The sequence below is a fragment of the Rhinolophus hipposideros genome (genome assembly GCF_964194185.1).
Source record: "Rhinolophus hipposideros genome assembly, chromosome: X".
NCBI lineage: Eukaryota > Metazoa > Chordata > Mammalia > Chiroptera > Rhinolophidae > Rhinolophus > Rhinolophus hipposideros.
In genome coordinates this window covers 119,870,982-119,880,734 of record NC_138046.1, presented here as the reverse complement: position 1 = coordinate 119,880,734, position 9,753 = coordinate 119,870,982, and positions in this window count along the sequence as shown.

Sequence of the window (9,753 nt, the reverse complement as noted above, 5' to 3'; positions counted from 1 at the left end):
TCTTGTCCCTAATCTCCAAGGAAACTGTAATGGAAATAGCAAGGACACACACTCTTATTTTTTGTGAGGCGGTCCCCTCCATCCCCATAAAACATGCTTTTTATTTGCTTCCTCCTTCTCATCCTAACCAGGTTGTACATCCTGCAAGGTATTTATGGACCAATTTTTAAACGGGGATGAGGATAAGGTTTGATTTGTCCTCTAACTCTTCTGCACGTGCTGGACTGAGCAGAGAACACTGGTTATGGGGCAAATTTACTAGCCCCTCCTTGGAGCCTGGGGTGCCAGGCTGCAGGAGAAGTTAGTAATGGGACACTCCATCAGTCGCATTGCTGGAAGATTGAGCCCTTGACCCTAAGGAACACTGGGAACTACCTGTATCTTCTGATGTACAAATAATGTGGGAAGGAGATGACCAAAGAACATGATTGAGGGTGACTCAGAAGGAGATGTGCTTTGGAGAACACCAGGACCGAAAATGAATCCAGTTCACTGCATTAATGTAATGAAGAAGAACATGAGCCCAACCAACCAACCAACCAACCAACCAACATAGTGAAGGGGAAGGGTTAAAAAGAGAGAAAGTCTCAAACTCATGATGAGAGTGTGTGGGAAAAGGTCTGGTGACATAGGGGCCGTCCATGCTGGTGACAATGAAATTACAATAGGGCAGTTTCACACTGTTTAGGTTTTATATCTTTCCCATCTTGGTTCACCTCCCCCTCCCTCTCAGTTTCCTCTTTGGCTTTAGACACCCATGGCAAGTTTCGTGTAATGCACAAGAGTGAAGAAAGAGTTGTTGCAGGTGGATTCTTCTGTTGGAAGCAGTGGTTTTGTGTGAACTTTTGGTTTAAAACTAATATCTTTCCCAGACACACAGAATAAATCCCCACCTGTTTCAGTGAGCACGCCTTCTACTATAATTGGCTTGATGAAACCTTCCCTGGGTGACTCTGGCCGGACTCTCTGCCACATTCAAATTCATATTCTTTCTGCTTATCTCAACTTTTAAGCATGTGAGTTAAGAAACTGAAGACATTGTGCGCTGCCTTTAAGATTACCCTAATCTCAGGTTGTAATTAATTTCTAACATGTTTGTCATGACATTTTAATGGTAATATTCGTATATCCCTTCTCCCTCTTGGTGAATTACATTAATTAAATGTTTTGGAAGAGCCCAGACTTAAACTGACTGAGGAAGTTTGAGTCACATTGTCTCTCAATGAGCACCCTTCAGAAACAGTCTGGTAGGCACCGGAGGGGAAGAGGAAGTCCCGGGGGCCTCACGGCAGTTTTCAGACATCCCAAGAGTCCACCAGTGGGCAGGGTGAGGTGGGCGTTGCCTCCATACACAGAAAATGGCTCTCAATGTTACTGTGGCCAGTGGCAACCTCGGAGGCTAAGGCCAGACAGAGACAGCCAACTAGGGTGCCACTATTGTCTTGTATGACACACATGACTGCTTCACTCCTCACTGCCCGAGGAGATGCAGTGGGTCATAGATTCCAGGGGCTTTCATAATAGTGAATTACGTGAGTTAACAACTTGAGCCATAGAAGTTTGTAGGAACATCCCCATGAACCCATATCTGAGGCCCATAGTCCGAGGGGGGACCACACTAGTAAGAAGAGTGCTTGGGCTGTTTTGAAAGTTAGAACTAGTCTGCCGTCCTGCAGTCACCCTTGGGAACAGTGGGTAACACTCCCGGCCCAGGTCCACATGGAGGCCCACCAAGTAGGACTTTGTAACCAGGTGATGGGCATTAAATAAAACGGTTTACAGTGTCGTCTCTGTCTCCTAGGTTTGCATTTCCCCCGGGTTGTTGCCTTTTGATTGAAGCATCATAATTGAAATACCCACTTAATTTATGACACATTGCTCTTGTCCATTAGCACATGATGGGTTAATGTGTGAGATAATCAACTCTCCAGCACAGACCACGTAAGTAACCAGAATACAAGAAGCATGTTCTCATTGGGGAGGATGGACTTTAAAATCATCACAGGTTTGGCTCCTACTCATGAGGGCGGACCCCCAAAAAGAATGACAGGGCAAGGAGAGAGTGAGGAGGATTTTAGGAAGAAGAGTGTAAGATGAAGTCACTGGTACCTGGACAATGTTATTGAGTGGAGTGTGGAAGGAGGTCACATTTATCAAGCAGCAAATGCAAATTAAATGCTTAATTTATTCCATTAAATCTTCACATCACCTCTATGAGGCTGGTATTACGAGCTCCATTGTGAAGATGATGGATCAACTCAAAGTTGAAGGTGGGATCAGAGGGGTTAAGTCAACTGCCCAAGGTCACAGAGGAAGTAAATGGCCCTACCCCAAACTGACCCTGTTCTGTTCAGCCAGTCCAATTGCTTCTCCAATTTTACTGGGGACCAAAATCACCTAGGGAGCTTGGAAACCATGTGGATTCCAGGTCTCTGGGGCCAAGGAATCTGCATTTCTGGGACTAGCCCGGGTGCTTCTGAGGCATCTGGTCTGTGGAGCCCAGTTTGGGAAGTATCACATCTTCCTTTGGGATCCCAGGGACTGCTAATACAGGAGTCACTTCAGCAAGCAAAGCCTGGGACCCCCGGGGTGCTCAATTTCTCTTTCTCCTATGTACAACCCTTGGTGTTCTTAACCCACTGCTAGGGAGTAGAGCTGCACTTCAATTCAAATTGCTTCCCACTGACACTTATTTGGGAGGGGTATGATTTGACTCTATAGGATTGGCAGTTCTGTTCAGGGCTGAAATGTAAAGACAACTTGGAGAAGTACACTGGATGGTTTTAGGTAGAGACAGGGCAGGTGGCCAACTGATTCACAGTCCCATTCCCATAAGCTCTGCTTACATTTCTGGTTTAAAGGCTGTATTTAGTGTAATTTTCTTAGTGTCTGACTGAATGAAATGCTGACTGTGCTTTACGTATATGGAGTATAGTGCCACCTAGTGGAACCTCGTGGATGTTGGTGTTCGGCTCCCCAGACTCTTGGCTGGGTCTCCAAAGACCAGTGTGGAAAGAAAATACAAGGATATAGTCATCTTTTTAAAAGTGTGTTTGTGGCTATTGGGTCATATACCCGGTGGATTAGTACAGATATACGTAGGGGTATGGTAAGTGTTGTTTATTGATGAGAGGGCAATATAAAAAAGGTTGCAGACCACACACTATCAAATCTTAGTTTCCACACTTATTTCCATTGCTTTGCTTGGTGTCTCAAGACGGGCTGACCGTGCATTTCCCTTTGCACATGCAGATGTAGATGAAATACCCAAGTTAACCAGGTGAACAGCCCATTTCTCTCTATGACATACGACACATTTCCTCTTTTCATACAACGTGGCCCCCAATGTTAAACTGTGGTTTAAGTAGCAACAGAATCTCTGTTAGTGTCTCTATCATCTATCTCTTTATCTATCTATCTATCTATCTATCTATCTATCTATCTATCTATCTATCTATCTATCTATCTATCATCTATCATCTCTATCTATCTATCTATCTATCTATCTATCTATCTATCTATCTATCTATCTATCTATCTATCTAATCTTTCTCTCTTTCCCTCTCTGTCTTTTTCATATTTCTGAATAATCTAACCACTAACCATTCTTCCCCACCACCCCCTCCACTCCCAGCCCATACATGGCATCTTTAAAGCTTGCTCTAACTTGGTAGTTTGAGGGTTAGCAGTCTTTTTCATCCTACTTAATTGTGAGTTCATGAAAGCTGTCACTGTGTGGGCATGATGCTTGAGTGTTTCTTGCCTGCTTCCCAAAGACAAAGTTAACTACGTCAAAGATGATGGAATGCTCACTTGCTGATCAATATATATATATAAACATTCCACATACAGTGAATATTTCTCATCTTTTTCTTTTAGCACACAGTATGTGGGAATTGTCTTCTAACCATTTCTGCTTTGTATAAAGTTTATGCTCAACAGTTCATGTACTACATTTATATAGTATATTTAAAATATTTTTTTTATTTAAAGGGTGACACTGAATTTGTTAGCTCTTCCATTCATTACTTAGTCTCAGTCACTGCTTGTTCTACTCTTGTCTTCTTTGGATTTAAGCCCATCAAACTTTCCAGAAACGTCTCAGATACCCAGAACTCATTTTTATAGACTCTTTAAAATATATATTTTTTCATTTTTCATAATCTCCTGGCTACCATGACAACACTGACCACTTCCTGCTTAAAATTTGTCTTAGGAAAGTCCCTTTCTGTTGATCCAAGTTGCCATATTTCCCCAGTTCTGCTTTTTCCTATGATCCTGCAAGGAGAAGAAGAAAATCCAAAAGTATGAAGTATTGCCAAATGTTGCTTTGCATAAAACTGTATGATGGTTCTTAACCTGTGAGAATCAGAATTGAGCTTTTCCCTTTCTTACCCCTTTCCCCTTCTCCTGATATTTCTACTGACTCTGGGTATAATTGGTCTCCATTGTCACACATGAGTTTACATTTGTTCTGATATAGCCTGTTTTCATAAAATTTCACTTAAAAACTTCTGTTGAGAGAGACCATATCAAGGTTTAGATACAAAAGTATAAAGTGCTTTCTTCCAAGAATGTGATGGGTAGGGTTTAGCTCTCCCTAAGGAAAGAAGGACAAGTCCCCATCCTTCCCCACTTCAGAAGGTGATATCAAAATGTAAGGAGAACGGACAACTCCCTCTAAAGTACCATTTTGAATCAACAATAGATGAGTAAAATCTCAATTAAATGATCTATAATAAATTAGTCTGCAAAAAGTCATGCCATGCTTGGATTCCTGAGATGATGAAGACTTTCCTTTTTAAGCCTAAGAGCAAAACTTATAGATTTTTCCATCCGTATGTATCCACCTTACAGGGAAAGACAGAGTCCTTATCTTCAGAGGCACTGAAGATATCATTTCTAAGACTCATCCTTATTGATTGGGGTCCATCATTTCTTGTACGCATTTATAAGACAGCGTAAAATGTAAATATGAAATTTGTATTCTGCATTATGTCAATGTAGTACTTAGAAGCTGTCAATTACATTCATTCATTCATGCATGCATGCATTCATTCACTTTATTCAGTCAGTCAATAAATAATAATGAGTGCAACCATGGACCAGGCATGGTGCTAGGAGCTGAGAAGACACTGGTGAGCAAAAATAGAATGATCCCTGTGCTCCCGGAGGTTATTCAGAAACCCATTCATCAGATAATCACATAGAAGATTCAAGAGCTTCAGAGGAAAGGAAAAGTGTCTTCTAAGATTATATAATTGTCAGTTCCCTGAGTTTAATTGGGGAGCAGGAGGGACAGGCTGCCTAAGGAAGGCCACTCAACCGACATGTGAAAAATGAGTTAACTGAACAAGACAATACTGAAAGAGGACCATATTTGTGGGTGAGAGATCATGAGTGTGGTTTAGTCACATTCAATTTGGGAGGTTTCCAATACCCAAAATGGAGACGCTGAGTCAATAGTTCGGCATAGTCTACGGAGCTCAAGGGAGTGAGCTAAGCTAGAGATATGTAGTTGAAGTCTTCTGTGGCAATGGCAGCAATGGACACCTCGGGCAGGGAGGATGTAGTCTAGGGCCTCGCTACTCAAACTGTGGTCCATGGACCAGTAACATCAGTATCTCCTGGGAGTTCATTAGAAATGTGGAATCTTGGGCCCCACTTCATATCTGCTAAAGCAGAACCTGAATTGTAACAAGAGACGCAGGTGGTTCCTGGGCATGGTACAGTTTGAGAAGTAGTGCCCTAGGGTAGATTTTCTCAACCTCAGCACTACGGACTTTCGAGGGCAGAAAATTCTTTGTTGGGGCTCACCATGGAGTTGTGGGGGGAGAGCTCTCCCGTGTATCGTAGGATGTTTAGTAGCATTGTCGGTCTCTACCCATGAGATGCCAGGAGCACCAACCCCTACTTCTGACAACCAAAATTCATGCCAAATGTCCCTTGGTGGACAAATTACCTTGTCTCTTAGTTGAGAACCACGGACCTAGGGGCAAGGTATGAAAGGGAAAGATGATGGGAATTGAACTTTGAATAATTCTAACCTTTCACGGCTGGTAGAAGATGAGCCTGAAAGGGAAAATGAAAAGAAGACAAAGAGCTGGAAGAAAAACCAGGAGAGCACGTGTCTAAGAAATCCAGGCAGCAAGGATACTGAAGACAGCGCCACATGCTGCTGAGATGAAGATGCAGATGAAGATTGCAAAGTACCCATTTAATTTAGGGAAATGGAAGTTACTGGTGACCTGAGAATGAGCTCTGTTGGCAGAGGGGAGAGGTTAACTTCAGATTGGAGAAGGCTGGGAGGTGCAGAAACCCAGACAGTGTGTAGAGTTCTTCAGTGTGGCCCGCAGAGCAGTAGTTATCAGCACCCTCTGGGAGCTTGTTAGAAATGCAGAATCTCAGGCTGTCGCGGTGGCTCAGGAGGTTAGAGCTCCATGCTCCTAACTCCAAAGGCTGCCGGTTCGATTCCCACATGGGCCAGTGGGCTCTCAACACAAGGTTGCCAGTTCAATTCTTGGAGTCCTGCAAGGGATGGTGGGCTCCATCCACCCCCTGCAACTAAGATTGAACACGGCACCTTGAGCTGAGCTGCCTCCCAGATGGCTCAGTTGGTTGGAGCGCAGGCTCTCAACTACAAGGTTGCCGGTTCGACTCCTGCAAGGGATGGTGAGCTGCGCCCCCTGCAAGTAAGATTGAACAGGGCACCTTGAGCTGAGCTGCCACTGAGCTCCCGAATGGCTCAGTTGGTTGGAGCGCGTCCCCTCAACCACAAGGTTGCCAGTTCGATTCTTCAACTCCCGCAAGGGATGGTGGGCTGCTACCCCTGCAACTAGAAAACGGCAACTGGACCTGGAGCTGAGCTGCGCCCTCCACAACTAACACTAAAAGGAAAACAACTTGAAGCTGAATGACACCCTCCACAACTAAGATTGAAAGGACAACAACTTGACTTGGAAAAAAAGTCCTGGAAGTACACGCTGTTCCCCAATAAAGTCCTGTTCCCCTTCCCCAATAAAAAACAGAAAAGCTGAATCTCAGTCCCTCCCCAGACCTGCTGAATCTGCATGTGAGCAACAGCCCCCGGCTCCCAGGTATTCCTACGCACATTAAAATTCGAGAAACAGTGCTAATAGGTAAACTAGTTTAGTAGTGGATGAGAGGAGACCTACATTGTGCAATTGTATCTACAACTGGTTTGCTACCCGTGACTGCCGCCTTAAATAGACTTACCTTCTATAAATAGATTTAAAAGAACCTCATGTGGTTGAACACTGTGGATGTTTAAACAGGAAAATGTGCAACTTACAAACTCAGAACTCAGAACTTGGGTTGCATTCCTATTTTTAAGATACTTGGTAGATTCACAACTTCATGATTTCATTGGTCTCAAGTACAATTGTTACTTTATATTTTTATCCAGGCAGTTAGTGCCATTGAACAAATGAAAATGTTACAACTAATTGGCTCTCATTTAAGAAGAATAGTATAGTTTATTGTAAACAGAATCTTAACTAATGTTTTTATTAATTGTTTTTATGCCAGGGGGCATGCAGTGGACATATATTACTCTGCTGATTTTCAGTTTTTATTTCCCCCCAGCTTTATTGAGGTGTAATTGACAAAAATTGCATAACTTGAAGGTGTACAATATATGATGGCTTAATGTACATATACATTGTGAAATGATTACCACAATCAATTTAGTTAATACATCCATCACCTCATACAGTGATTACCATTTTGGGGGGGTTGATGAAAATGCCTAAGATCGACTCTCTAATCAACTTTCAGGTATACAATTAGAGTATTGTTAATTACAGTCACAATGTTGTGCGTTAGATCCCCAGAACTTACTCATCTTAGAACTGTACCCTGTGACCAACATCTTCTTATTTCCCTCAGCACAGCACTGCTCCCCCACCCCCAGTCCCTAGTAACCACCATTATACTCTCTGGTTCTGAGTTTGACTTTTTAAAATTCCATGGACTAGGGAGATCATAACAGTATTTGTCTTTCTCTGTCTGGCTTATTTCAGTTAGAACAATGTGCTCCAGTTTCATCCATGTTGTTGCATATGGCAGGATTTCCTTCTTTTTTAGGGCTGAATAATATTATGGTTGAAATTATACACACACACACAGAGGGTGCCAAAAAATGTATACACATTTTAAGAAAGGAAAAAACTATTAAAATTGTAATACTATATACCAATAACAAAAGGCAAGTCACGTTTGACTTCTGCAATTACAAGAGGTGCTCAAAGTGGTTCCCATCAGCGTCCAGATATTTCTAATTATGGCGAACTACTACTTGAGCAATGTTGACCAAAATGTTAACATCTCTTAAAATGTGTACATTTTTGGCATCCCCAGTGTATATACATTTTCTTTATTCATTCATCTATTAATAGACACTTAAATTGTTTCCATATATCTTGGTTATTGTGAATACTGCTGCAATAGTGCATATATCTCTGCGAGATACTGGTTTCATTTCTTTGGGATATATAACCCGTCGTGGAATTGCTGTATCATAAGGTAGTACTATTTTTGATTTTTTGAGGAACTTCCATACTGTTTTCCATAGTGGCTGCACCAATTTACATTCCCACCAGCCATGCAGGAGGGTTCCCTTTTCTCCCTACTCTCTCCAAAACTTGTCTCTTCTCTTTCTGATCATAGCCATTCTGACAGGTCTGAGGAAGTATCTCATTGTGGTTTTGATTTGCATTTCCCTGATGATTAGTGATGTTGAGCATCGTTTCATGTATTTCTTGGCCATTTGTATGTCTTTTTTGGGAAAGTGTCTATTCAGTTTCTGTGCCCATTTTTAAATTGTTCTTTTTGGTTGTTTGGGTTTTTTTTTTTTTTTTGCTACTGAGCTGTATGAATTCCTTATATATTTTGGATATTAAGCCCTAATCAGATATATGGTTTGCAGATGTTTTCTCCCATTCTGTAGGCTGCCTTTTCATTTTGTTGATAGTTTCCTTTGCCGTGCAGAAGCTTTTTAGTGTGATGTCATCCCACTTGTTGATTTTTACTTTTTTGCCTGTGCTTTTGGTATCGTATCCAAAAATATCATTCCCAAGACCAATGTCAAGGAGCTTTTCCCCTGTTTTCTTCGAGGAGTTTTACTGCTACAGGTCCGACATTTAAGTCTTTAATCCATGCAAACACATAGGAAGGAAACCCTGTCCCATCAATAACAAGGGTTGTCACCACAGAGATTCTTGGGCTGGGGGTAATGCCAAGATATGCCAGAAGGAGAATATATTTATCGTGAGACAGTCCCAGAGAGTCAGAGATCAACTCCCTCACCTGTAATAGTGGTTCTTAGTCTTGGTTGCAGTGGGGACAGAGAGCAGTTTCCAGGTTCTTGGCCTCACGTGGAAAGGTGCTGGCTCAGTTATTAGATGGCCATCAGCTGTAATCAGATGGCCATCTGTGGCTGCGTGGCCATCAGCTGTTACCAGTTAGTCATTAGCCACTAATATAACTGCCGTGGCTACGCTAGAGGTTAGTTGGTTGGTTGTCAGAGAAGCACATGGTAGATCGCCGCTCCAGCTTTCTGTGTCTCCAATGCAGCCACCAGTGAGAATATAGTGGTATGACTCCCCTATCTATGGCTCCTTTGGGTTCCTTTTTGGCCTCACCATGTCCTGCGTTCTTGTGCAGGGAGCGGGACCAGAGATCCTGCATGACAGTTGTACCTTGAAATTACCCGGGGAACTTTCAAAACCCCAT